This window comes from Syngnathoides biaculeatus, chromosome 11, assembly GCF_019802595.1.
Source record: "Syngnathoides biaculeatus isolate LvHL_M chromosome 11, ASM1980259v1, whole genome shotgun sequence".
Classification (NCBI taxonomy): domain Eukaryota; kingdom Metazoa; phylum Chordata; class Actinopteri; order Syngnathiformes; family Syngnathidae; genus Syngnathoides; species Syngnathoides biaculeatus.
Window position 1 is genome coordinate 25,080,164 of NC_084650.1, and position 13,959 is coordinate 25,094,122.

The window sequence follows — 13,959 nt, forward strand, 5'->3', positions numbered from 1 at the left end:
TTATAAGCTTCGACAGAGTCTCTGTTTGTGTGAGAAATGAACTGCAAACTGTGTGTGTGCGGTCCTGCTAATGCACTTCTTCAACACCCCGAGAAGCATAAAATGGCTCTCAGTGGAGCAGGTCTCCAGTCTGCCTATCACTCCATTAGCAGCCGAGCTGCTTGACTCAGGCCAATGTGCAAAACAGCTGTGGAAAAGGCCTCCTGCCTTTTCTTTCACACCATGTTCCCTTTAGAAATGTTTTTCCCACTCTCCTCATTTTTATCAGAAGTCTAGAAATTCCCACCCACTCCTGTCATGTAAGACTGGTATCCTTCCAAGTATGACATGATGGAGCTCATCTGGATTCAGTTAGGGTGGGGCACCCTGCGGAGATAGAGTGGACGGGAATGACATGACTGAATCGATAAAGTCTCATTAACACATTTGGGCTGCGGAGTGCATCAAACGCTTTATTGTGCGGCTCAGCGGGCATATATGGAGTGAACTGCTGTACTGATGAAAGGACGACGCACCAATTTAATGCCATTTTGATTTGATCGACCCGTTTCTGCTAACTCCTGTTGCGTATCCAGCATCAAAGTACTATTGCACTTCATATTGAGTGTGTAAGTGCACATAATTCAGGTAAAGGGCAAAAAAAAATACATACTGGATGTGTAATGTAATGGAAGTTTTGCATGGATTATATATGATTATACAGCGAGTCCTCGGTTTAAGATAGACTTGACCTAAGACGTTTCGGCTTTACAACACCCCCCGTCCGCCGTTTTGTCTGGGTAATGCTTGTCCGTGTTTGTGCGCCGGGAGTATCTTTGCATTTTTTTCCCTCCTTTCTAGACATTATCCCCGCAAAGAAGAAACCTGTGTCTTTTCGAAATGCTTCTGGAGCCAAAACAAAATCCATTACCATGGAAACGAAGCTCAAGATCATATAAAGATTGGAGAAAGGAGAGACACCAACACCACCAAGGCTTCAGTTGGTCGACAGTGGTGACAGTTATTAAAGAGAGAGCCTGTATTTTAGCGCATGTGAAGGGTTCCGGTTCTATGTCGGATATGCTGATCACAAAACAAGGCTCTTTGATACTTGTCTTGAGGACCAGGTTCCATCGCTATAGCTAAGCACAGCCTCAACTTCTTCTTCTCCATCCACCACTCAGCAGTAATGCTGAGTACATCATCTTGTTTATTTCTATTTATATTAGACCGAGGACTCCCTGTATTGAAATATTGCTAGACCAAGCTAATAATTTTGTGCTCTGGTTAACAGATCCATGACCCAGTCAAGGTTTCATTTTATTAGAATTAAGTCCTTGTTGGAAGTTACTGAAGGATAACAAAACAATTGCATTCTTTAAATTATTACCCCCCACGACGCTTGTGAGGATAAGCAGCTCAGAAAATGGAAATTATAACCTAAGGAGTTGCAGTGGAATCTTTTACATTCATCCATCTCTTCATTATAAAGTATGTCGTCATTTGGGCTTGGTGGTAACTAGATTATATTGCATCTTATTTTCAGCACCATGGGGAGAACGTGAAGTCCAAAGATGCTTCAACAGAGGTTCAAACCTGGATTTTTTCAATGTGATCCGTGTGCTAACCTCTATCACACCATGTGTAATTGCCAGCAGCTGGTTAGGCTGTGTGGATGGACATTGAGGAACCACATTCTCCAATCCTCAAATGCATGTGCTGGTAAGGCTTTCGACATACTGGACTCCCAATCGGTGGCGGTTTCGGTTTGAACCCTGTCATGGAGGATGGTTCAGAGTTGACACAGGGGAAGCGTGATCTAGAAGACAAAGTAGAGGCAAAAACAGATGCTCAACATTTTAATATTCAAATTGATTGAATTATTCAATTAAAAAATATCCATATCTCTAAAAAGTCATGCATACACTAAATAAAACCTTTGCTTATCTTATGGGACAGCAGCATCTTACAGAACTTCAGTTCAGCAGGCATCTAGACCAAACCAAAGTTCTTTTCAAATATATTTTTAGTCATTTCACCACAGAACGGTTGCAGTGATGGCAAGAAGGAAAACTGCAATAACGAACATTGAACTGGAAATGGGACTTATTGCTATGTGTACAAGAGAAATACACATGCCCGTCTCTGTCCTGGCTTCTCGATACAACAATCAAAGAGGAACAGAATGGACATTGCTTAGTCAACGTTTAAAAATAATAGTTTAGATGAAAACACTTGCCTACCAACCACTAGGGGTCGAAATACATTTTGTAGTCCATGCCAAGGTTGTGATAGTTGAGTTGATGTCGATTAATTGACTATCAATAAATTGCTCATCAAATCACATTCAGAGACCTTCACTGCCTTGCTGACAGCCAAAAATGGTAAGTCTATCTATCGATCTCCCCCCCCCCCTTCTCAATTGACCAGCACTTGTCCATAGTTCATCTCCATCAGTGCTTGTAAGACATTGTGAACCGGGTGCCAAAAAAAAAAAACCCAAAACCTAGTCCTCTAAGTATCATGATCATCATTAAAATACAACAGTGTAGTAGGTCTAGGGGTTCATCAAAATCACTTTTTTCCCCAAAGTACACTAATATTTGTTTCTATTCAATAGCATAACAAAGTGTTTTTGACTGGCAGCGTACAATTAAATATTGCAAACCAATGCAACATTATAGGAATACAGAGGAAAAGTTTTTGTACCCATTGTTACAATTATAATACTGTTTATTGAACATAAAAGTTAAATACAAATTCTAACTAAATAAAAAATATTTTTTTTTTAAATTAATAGAATTAATAAAAAAAACAACAGTTAACACTTAAAGGTCAAATGAGTTGATCACACATCATCAAAGGGTGACTATTTTTCTTTTAGTTTCTTATGTATGTATTTAGTTTCTTAGGTATTTCTGCACTTGTATGGTCCTTGTGAAGAAATAAGAATAGAAAGAATATATACTGATAAATTTTGGCTCTTCACTTAATTACAGTTTGACCCTAGAACAGATCAAATAATTTTCCATTATTTCCTGAATTTTTTTTCTATATAAAGCATCCCAAAATACAATCAAATTTTGTCTAACTTGTTACACTGCACTCAAAATAATTATCTCATGTTTTAACTTCCTCAACACAATATTGAGATTTTTTTTTTTTTTTTAATGAGAACAAGTTAAGTTCAAATTTTAGTTTACTTAAATGATTTGTGTTGGAAATGACATGAGAGCAATGTGTCAGGAACTCAGAACAATGTGACATAACATGGAGACAGGACGCATATTGCAGATTCAACGGTTTCCTGGTTGGGGAAAAAAAAAAAATCTGTTTCCGCGATCGGATGACATTTGGTTTGTAAATGACATGCATGAAAGCGCAAGATGTCCATTTCCATGTCCAGCTATTTTAAAATGGTGCCATAAAAGGCACTTTGTAACCATTTATGTCAGTGGACCTGAACGCATATGTACAGTGACACTTTTCTAAAGGTGTGATGAGTTATGCAGGAATATGAAATTAGTTTTGTTTTCCCCACTTCTTCCTTCTTCTTGCCTACACTGACCAAAGAGCCCAGGCCCGATCAGGCGTGCTCTGCTTAATGCCAGTGCAGAGCAATCACAATAATTGTCCCTGGCAGTTTTGATGAAACATTTCATCAGGAGAAAAACACAAACTTGGAAAACTGAATCAATATCATTAATCACGGGCAAGAATCCGCGATTAATGTCTGTTTTCGATTAGACGCATACGTGAGCGCTGTGCAGGGATGGGGATTATCTGGCCGCTGTTCTGACCTCAGCTGTCCTCGCCGTGACCAGACAACAGGGTTCACAGCGGAGTTCACCGCAGAGTTTACCCGTTATCACCCATCAAGACACTAGCACGTCTCTTTCTCGGTACATGTGGAATGGTCGGGAACAGAACAAACTCATTCTGAGCTTTATTATATGAGCCGTGGAGAGGTTTTCGCATCACCAGAAGACACTTCAGACAGGAGACAATCGGATTCCAAGCAGGTGTCGTCATACAGGCTGTTTGTCAAGACCAAGGTTTGCAAGAATGATCTTGCAAACCTGGGAGAAGAGATTTGGGAAGTTCAGGTGGGTAGCGGGGTGAAGAATAGCTGGCACTGTTGCTCCCTGCAGGCGGTCTGGCTTCCTCCCAACAGGCCCAAAACATGTACGTGAGGTTAATTGAAGAAGAAAATCTTCTGCGCTGAAATATACTCCAGTTTCCCTGTGTCACTGAACATCAAAATCGTATGGAAAATGAATGAATGGCTCGGTGGTTGTTGACAGAGCGATTTGGAGAACACATAATTTAGCGGACCATCATACTGGATCATCTTTATGATGTAACCCCATGCATGCTGTGACAGCTAACGAACCAAAGTTCAGACAAGTCCCAAATCCTATCTGGGCATTTTTACCATTCTTGGCTAGATACTGGATTTCAATTTAAGGAGGCCAGATGACAAGTCTGCCAAAATGCAATAACGTAACATTACACAATCACGAGAAAAATAGAATTATAATCGATTGGATCCACGGAGAAGTTCCAATGGTTAGCACGTCTCCAGCTCTCCTTCCCTATGGACCTTTCCGACTGGCGATCTTCAGCTCCGCCCCACTTAGCTACAGTTGCCATGCCCCACAATCTTCCAAAATGGCAACTGAACACAATAGGTTTGAACTGGATCCTCTATCGTGTATTCCAGATAATATTGCAGTATGTTTTTTGCTAAATGTATCCGACTTGTCCAAGAGTTCTACAGAGAGGTCTCAACTATTTCATGAATGGTTATGTACACGGAATGAAGATTTTGGACGGAGCAGGACGCAATGCCAGAGAGACAGAGAAACCTTGCCGATGGATGCAAAAAAGCTTGACGCCTCACAAACTTCATATTGAAATCCAACAGGATAAAATTGTGGAATCGTACTGAGCATGTAAAGCAGGGTGAGTACTTTTTATTTGGAAAGATCATGAGTAATATCATTGTAGTCTTTATAAGTCAGTGGGTGTATTCATTTGACTTGGCTCGTAATGGAACCCAGTGCTCTCTTTTAAAAGTCCGATACGATACAAATAGGCAAATAGACATTTCTCTTGCATGACATGGCAGATTTAGTATCACTAACCTGACTCTTCGGTATAAAACATTACGCACTTCATTCAGCAGTTCTCAGTGATACACTAACAAAGTGAATGTTGTTCTCCTGCAATGTATAAAGCACTGATAATAATGAAATCAAACTCAGAGAAGATACTTCTCCCTCACTTACTTTCGAACATACAGCCTTGTGTTTGTTGATATTGTCCACACTTAGTTTTACATGCGCTCTTCCGCGAGCCTTAATCAATCGTAGACACTTCCTCAACTGTGTTTCAGGCTTTGGAAAATGAATCAAGCGGGCCCCTTGTAACCTAGCCGGATATCTTTCATCAGAATTGCACGTTCCCCAAGCACATCTGGGGACCATTTTGTTCGTATGTGACAAGAGGGGCGTGTCAAGCCAGGGGTTAAGACCATATGCCTATCTGATTGGCTATTATTGTACGAGTGATTGACAGGTCGGAAAGGTCCATTGTTGAACACTATTTAGAAGCAAAGTCCCATTATGAAATGCACAATGGAATATCAATCAACTATCGATCCATCCATTCCATTTCGAGCATGGAGTCAGACAACCATTCACACTCGCACCTATGGGCAATTTGGGCCTTTTGACTTTTATTATTGTTTTAAGGAATTTGGCGCAAGAAACCGCATACCTTGCGTATTAGACACAGTGGAAAGTTAGTCACCGCGTCTAGCCCGTTTGCAAATTTAAACCCAGATTTACAGAAATAGTATTAACTCCTCTCGCTCTCTTCACGGAGAATTATACATTGTTTTAATATCAGGCGTGAAGATGGAGTCTGTTTTACTTCAATATGCATGCAGAATAGAGACTAGATAGTCTTAAATCTAATAGATGCTATCATTGAGGTACCAAAAAGCCTGGAAGGCAAAGAAAATGTAGCGAGAAGTGCCTCATACAGAGTTTATGACACGACTGTAATGTGCTGAGGGACAGCAGGGAGAAAAGTCTGCCGTGATAGGTGTACGGGGGCGGTGGCTATGGAGGATAAACGTTTTGGCTCAAGTCCAAGCTCAGAGCTCGAGCCCTGCTGTGCTGAGAGAGTGCGTGCGAGCTCTGCGCCAGAGGGCGGGAATAGGGAATGGCGCTCCATACACGGGAGCCGTCTGAAATTGAAGTGTATCCCTCCTTGATTTCTGCAGTTTTCTCTTCCTTTCACTTCTCTTTACAGACCAGACCTTGATTTAGCGCCGCTGGTTTTGCTGCATTTTTCTTGGCCTTTGAATATGGAAAATAAAATGTAACAAAGCACTCACTGCCGGCTGGCCAAGTGTATACAATAGATTTGACTTCTTTATGTGACTTTAAAAGATGGTGGAGCTTTTTTGGAGGTGGCACTGGCAGTTTAATTCCCCCGTAATCCTTAACTCAACACAGAGCGCTCCTGGAAATGCACACATTTAATGCCCAAGCTCTCCAGTGTACAGATGAAGTGACATCATCACTGTTAGACAACTCCATTATCAGCTACCTGATGATATGTGGACAGGTTGAATTTACTGTCATGGTTACGAAAACACAGGCATGCAAACAACGCTTATCTTTGCTTCTGCATTCATGCGCAGGTTGATTGTTGCACATGCACGTTCACGCAGTGTCATTTTTACAGAAGAGCAGGTAGCTCATCACTTACAGATGGAGCTGAGAAGGGCTGTCGCGCATCTAACGCGAAACCAGATGCAGCAGCTGTTCGTAATGTTGAGCTCACGTGACCATCCAAGAAAAACCTTTGTTTCTGATTCTGTTAATGATTCACGTACATTAACACACACTTACACTTGCATCAGCCCTAATGAAGCAATTCCAATTCCGAGTCTAACTCCAGATTTATTGTAGGCCCGTTAGGCTGAGGGTTCACTGGAGGTGTGTGTGCGTGCGAGCGTGACGATTATGAGCGCTCCCCGATTGGAGGAGGCTTTTACTGTCAAGCGGGGACTCGCAAGTTCTCTTTGAAGCCACGACAATCTTTTTTCCGAGCAGCTGTCGGTCTGGCGGGTGGCTCCTGACAGCAGCGCGACTATAACACTGGATCCAGCGCAGGGGAGCGTTAGTCAGCTGCCAGGCTTCACATGACACTGCCAGTGGAAAGATGGAACTTTGAAAAGACATCAGTGGAAAGACCTTCAATAGGACTCACTTTTCCACTATTGATAAAAGACGGTTTTGATGAAAAACATTCCACAGGCATAAATTCACAAAAATGTCTTTGTACACTATGACAAAAAATTAAATCACTCTTAAATGATGTCATGTTTTTTCAAAAGACATTCAAATCTGTCCTCAATTAAAAGGGGGCCTTTATTATTTTTTAAATCAATTTATTTTCAATCAGATTAAAATGTGACAAGGTGCTGTTTAGAGTATAGCAAGCACAAAGTGATCAACATCAGTAATTTTTAACAATACAAGCTCAAATGAAAAATCATAATACTACACTCCATTGAACTTTTTCAAGTACAGTAATCAATCACTCAAAATCATATTCCTTATTATCAATTCATACTCACATAGTACATACACCGCACATTGGGCACAATCAAATCGCATTTAGGGTCCAGGTATGTGAGGGTGCCCGGCCGGTGTCTGTGTTGGTTTTCCTGGTGGCAGAGAGGCTCGCTGAGTGGGGGTTCGAGGGATTTGGCGTGGGGTGGGGCAGGGGTCCGGTCCCCATGCTCATCCCTTTGGGACTGGTTGGGGTGCTTCGGTCGGGCTTGTGACCCCCCCTGCCCTGGTGAGGGATGTCGGTGGCGTCAACCAGGGTTGGGTTCCCATGCATGGCCTTCCCGATCCCCCCCCATTCTTGATGTGGCGGCTCATTAACTCCATACCCTAGCAAAATAAAATGCATAAAATATGTTGTTCATTCACTCATAAGTTTGATAGACAAACGTTTGGCTTTAATTATTTGTGCCACAATCCCAAACAACAACACAGGGTACATTAGCACATTAACTGGTGTGTGTCCTCCCACCCCAAATGATTTGTAATATTTGTTACTTGTGTTCAAATAGCCTCATTATTTGGTGTGGTTCTCATCACAAAAAATAAATAATTAAACATGAAAATGGCTAAAAATAAATTAAAAGAACACACAGAAAAACGGAAAAACTGAAAGACCACCATTCTGCAAGGCCGTCCACCCTTAAACTGGTTGCTAGCCAATCACAGGGCAAATATGAACAAACACCCATTCACACTCTTGGGCAATTTAGGTTCTTCAATTAACCTACCATGCATGTTTTGGGAATTTGTGAGGAAACTAGAGTGGTCAGAGAGAACCCAGACCCGCACAGCGAGAAAATGCAAACTCCACACAGGCGGGACTATTTGAACCACAGTCCTCAGAACTGTGGGTCAAGGATTTTTTTTTTTTTTTCATATTTCCATCTAATCGAAGATTACGCCTTTCGAGGAAATAAATGATGAGAATCATCTATACACTGTGTTGGCTCAAAAAAAAAATAGAACTGAACATTTAGTTCAAATTCAAACAAATTCCACTTAATGTTGCATGTTTTTGGAATGTGGGAGGAAACCAAAGTGCCCGGAGGAAACTCACGCAGGCACGTGGAGAACATGCAAACTCCCCCACAGGAGGGTCCATAATTGAATTTGGGACTTCAGAACTGTGAGGCCAACGCTTTATGAGCTGAGCCACCATGCCACCAATGATTATTCAATAAATGTTTAAAATTTATTACGATTTTCTGTGCACAATTGATTCTCTAATCTATCTCTTACCAAAATATACAAAATAGACCTTTACACAGGCGGCACGGCGGCTCAAATGGAAAGCAATGGCCTCACAGTTCTGAGGTGCTGGGTTCAACCCCAGACCCGCCTGTGTGGAGTTTGCATGTTCTTCCCGTGCCTGCGTGGGTTTTCTTGGGGCACTTCGGTTTCTTTCCAGATCCCAAAAACATGCAACATTAATTGGACACTCTAAATTGCGAATGGAAATTGTGATTGTGAGGGACACTGTTGTCTGTCTCCATGTGCCCTGGGATTGGCTGGCAACCAGTTCTCAGGATGTACCCCGCCACTTGCCTGTTGACAGCTGGGATAGGCTCCAGCACTTCCTGCGACCCTCGTGAGGATAAGCGGCAAAGAAAATGGATGGATGGAGACCTTTAGACACACACACCACACTCCTCTGCAGCTCTCTCTCTCAGTCTCAGACATTCACATGAAGTATTTAAACAGTTTCCATGACATCAGTTTATGTCACGGCGGGGATTGTTGGTAAATCAAACACATGCTTCAGCTTTAGAGGGGTTGTTGATGTCTGGGAACAAATAAGCATCCCATCCCACTATGGACCGCCTCCAAGTTGTGTTACACCCTGCTACATGCTATAGTTCTATGCACCCTGTTTGTTTTAAAGTTACAACTCAATAACTTGAAAGATTCAAAAGCTCAAAGGTCTCATACTTTAGGTATTTGGACATCTATAGAGAGAGTCTCTAACATGGACTTACTGTCGTATAAAAGTGTCATAGAAGCCCCTCTGACAGCTACTTCTGCTTGACCCAATTTTGTATCCGCTTTGTCGATATTTGCCTAAGGGAGCCCCCTTTCCACTGATTGGTCACCTCCATGTAGAACACGCACTTGTGAGAGCACACGTGTATTTTGACAGCGCTGGCTCCGGAGTCGAGAGGTTGGCGGAGAGTTTTGTTATTGACGTAGATAAGGTCGAGAAATTCTAGTGACCTTATTTCAGACCTCTTGGCAGAAAAACTGATTTTTAGTTCGTATTTACTATGGTTACTGAGGCCCGATACAGGCAATATTACAGAACATCCCAAATGCAAGAAAAAGTTTCTTTGGTAAAATATGCAACCTTTAATTTAGTTAAGTAGTTCAAAAAGGGAAATTTATAGAAGTGCACTACACAGGGTGAATTATTCCTGTTTTTTTTGTTGTTTTTTTTATATAGGTGGTGGACAAAGTGATAGATTTTTCTGGGCAACTTTGTTAGAAATAATGTCAAGTAACTATATCAGACGGCGCTTTGAATGAAATTGAAACGGTTTCTAAGCGGACTCATCAACACTCGTATGCATCTTGTCCTGTCTTTTTATTCACCCTCGCTCTGACATCCCCATCCCACATTGGTCTGTCTCGCTTCTACTTATTCCATTCACACAGTCTAACTTTTTGGCCCTGTGGATTAAATTTGAGCGATGGAAACATCACTTAAGTATCTGCTCAGGAATGTCATCTGCAAGGATAGCTCCAGAACCTTTCCATGGAGAATTTGGAAAATGGTTAATCAGAACTTTGCATTTAAGAAGGGAAAGAAAAACAAAGACAAAACATACAGGCCTTTTCAACCTTTTCACTGATGGGACTCATCTGCAACATCATGTGGACATTGGGGACAAGGACTCTGGATTGGTAGATGGGGTTAGTTGTCCCTTTTCGTTCACAAGGGTACCTGGGACCTCTGATACTGACCTTTCGGTCTCTGTACGACTAGTATCAATTTGGTTGGCATTACTACCAGGAAGTTGAATTGGTTAACATTGAGTATTGAACTGTCACAGCTGTTCTTTTTTCAGATTCTGTTTGAAACACCAGAGGAAAGGATTTCTCAGGTACAGGGTCTGGATGGAGCAGTTGGCAGAAGGTTGGTGTTCTATGTGACAGATTAGTATCTGCTAGGATGAAGGGCAAAGTCAATGAAACAGTGGTGAGGCCAGCCATGATATATGGATTAGAGACAGTGGCACTGAAGAAACAACAGGAAGCAGAACTTGAAGTTGCAGAAATGAAGATGCTGAGGTTCTCGCTTGGTGTGAACAGGTTGGATAGGATTAGAAATGAGCTCATTAGAGGGACAGCCAAAGTTGGATGTTTTGGAGACAAGGTTAGAGAGAGCAAACTTCGATGGTTTGGATATGTTCAGAGGCAAGAGAGTGAATATATTGGTAGAAGGGTGCTGAGGATGGAGCAGCCAGACAAAAGAGCGAGAGGAAGACCAAAGAAAAGGTTGATGGATTTTGTGAGCGAGGACATGAGGACAGTCGGTGTTAGAGAGGAGGATGCACGAGATAGGCTTAGATGGAAAAAGATGACACGCTGCGGCGACCCCTAACGGGACAAGCCGAAAGAAAAGGAAGAAGAAAAAGGGTCGGATTTAATGCGTCTCTGCCTTTTGCGGATGGTTGTTCTTTTTTGAATATCAGGCAATGATCTTCAATCTGCAAATGAGTCTGAAAAGGATTGGAATGAGAGTCAGCACCAGCAAACCCAAGACAATGACCTTTACCTAGAAAAGGGAAGAGATTGACACGTTAATCGATGCTGCACCAGCAGTGATGTAGACCCAGCACGGTGAAGAAGGAAATTCCCAGTTTTCCACTCGATCCATTTCCCACCCTCACATTTGTTCATGAATTGTGAGTACCAATGACCTAAAAAACAAAATTGGTCGAAATAAGTTCCCTCCACAGGGTATCTGGGGCCTGGACAGACACCTTGTGGACCAGACCTTCTGTGAAGCAAAGTCTGAGGTTTTTTTAAAAGGTAGTGTAACGAGTTTGCCCCAACAGGAGAGAGTTTCAGGCTTCTGGTTTTTGATGTGTCCCTGGTGAGGTGTTCTGGGAATATCCCAGCTTCAAGAGAGGCCTTTGAGAAGTTTCATGATAAATTAACTGTCTGATAAGAACATGGATGGATGGATGGATGGATGGATGGATGGATGGATTGATGGATGGATGGATGGATGGATGGGACTCCTCTTCAATTAGATAGTTTCACTTCATCTTAACATTTTCTATATTGCTTAAGATGTTCAGGACCATGATAGGAGCTGGAGCTCATACCAGCTGACTTAGACTGGACTGCATGAAAGTCAACTTTTTGGCACCAATTGCTTTTGATTCAATTCACCAAGGATTTTACCAGGCTTTTCTACTTCCATTGTTATTTCTTGTCAGCACTCATAAATTCAATTTATGCACTAGCCTATTTATGTATTGATGGATAGATTTGCAGATATTGTGGTCAATCACAGAGCACCAAAATGAAAAGGTATCCGTGTATGTTTTCATGGGGGTAATAAAATCAGCCCAGAGTGAGTGCTTAGCTTTGTGTAGTAAAATGTCTGTAATAGACAGTGTAATTGGTGTCCTCCACTTGGCACAGCCATGAAAATTACTGTGATTGTTGAAGACACACAAGTCTCCACCCTTGAGCAGATTTATTTTCACACATGCTGGGTGAGGTGTCCGCAATTCCTCCTCCACCCTGTCATTGTTTGTTCTGCTGTTCAGTGTGAATATGCGCAGAGACCCAGCTGAAATGGAAGGGGTTCTCTTGCTCCACTGCTGATGTCACACCAACTTAATAACTGTACAGATGTCCGCCGTGTCCATCCGGACAACTTCAGCGCCTGTATGCCGGTTGTGTGCAATGCATTATACAGTAAGTTCGACAAGACACCTGCGAATTTTCATCAGTGGTATTGTCCGAGTAAAATATGTGCTTCTCTGCATTGCGTTGAGTTACATTGCAAATGGCGTGTTCCTTGAAGTCACCAAAATGTTTTCTTGAAAGGTTTTGACCCTCTAATTACTGCTGCGCTCATGCCTGATGTTTACACACTTACCTTTGGTCCGAATGAGGTAATGTGGGCAACTCGGAGCGCTTTGATGGCCTGGATGTGCACCAATGTCAATATGAATACAGACTTTCCAATATGTGCTTCATATTGACTTCAAACAAATGCAGACATGATGAATTCCTTGTCCAGACGCTCAAGCACGCAGGGAATGGAATGGAAATCCTATCAAATCGAGTGCCGCATCTTGTGGCGCTGCAAAACACCGAAACAAAGCCACAGTCGTCAAACGCACTCAACATCTAGAGTGCACTCATATTTGCGTCTCCTTCTTTTTCGTGGAAACGCTTCACTTATTTGGCTTATTTTTTGGATAGAAATGCTATTTGTATCTGTCCTTTCATTTAGTGGAATCGCAAAAAGTTCAATGCCAGGGCAATTGAACGATAAAAATGTCCACAAGTTTGATTAGCCGGTGTGTCAGCCAAGTGTATTTAACTTTTTCTTTGGCTTTCTGGTTTGTTTGTAATGCTGCCAACAAAAGTGTGCTGAAAAGAACAATGTGGTCGCTTGAGAACCTAAAATACATTTTATTGTAAAGTTCTATAGTCTTATTGTACAATTTTGTTTGTTTGTTTCGGGTGTTTCTTTCCATATTATGAAAACATGCATCTGGATTCTGAATAACTGTGAATGTGAGTGCGAATGCTTGTTTGTCTGCCCTGCAAAAGACTTGCAACTAGTCAAGGTAGTTCAACGTCCCTCACCCAATGTCAGCTGCAATCGGCTCCAACTCGACGGATGGTTCAGCAACTGTATTCGAGGCTAATACTTGGTTTATGGAGGAGGATTCAGCATTCTCTTTATTTTAAGGACGGAGCTGTTCCTGAATTTCTCATTCACTAAAAGCAAAAATCAACTCTCCACTATATATCTGCTTTAGCAGAGGTAAATGTACACTGTTCATGAATCGATCATGGCATTGTTAGCGTTCCCCTAAAGGCTGCAGATGTGGAACAAGTGTATGTTATGAGAGTCTCAGGGGTCAAATAACGCACCCACGCACTCAGTGCCACTTCATCCACAAGGCATGACCGTGAGCTGCAGCTCAAGACCAAACACTTGAGCTGCTGCCATTGTGTCTCTTGCAAGTAATGAGCCCGCATCGTGATACGAGGTAAACCACAGCATCCTTTCTTTCTTTTTTTTTCACTCTTTCCACACAGACATGCGTGAACTCTGCCCAAACAGGCTCTCCCTTAA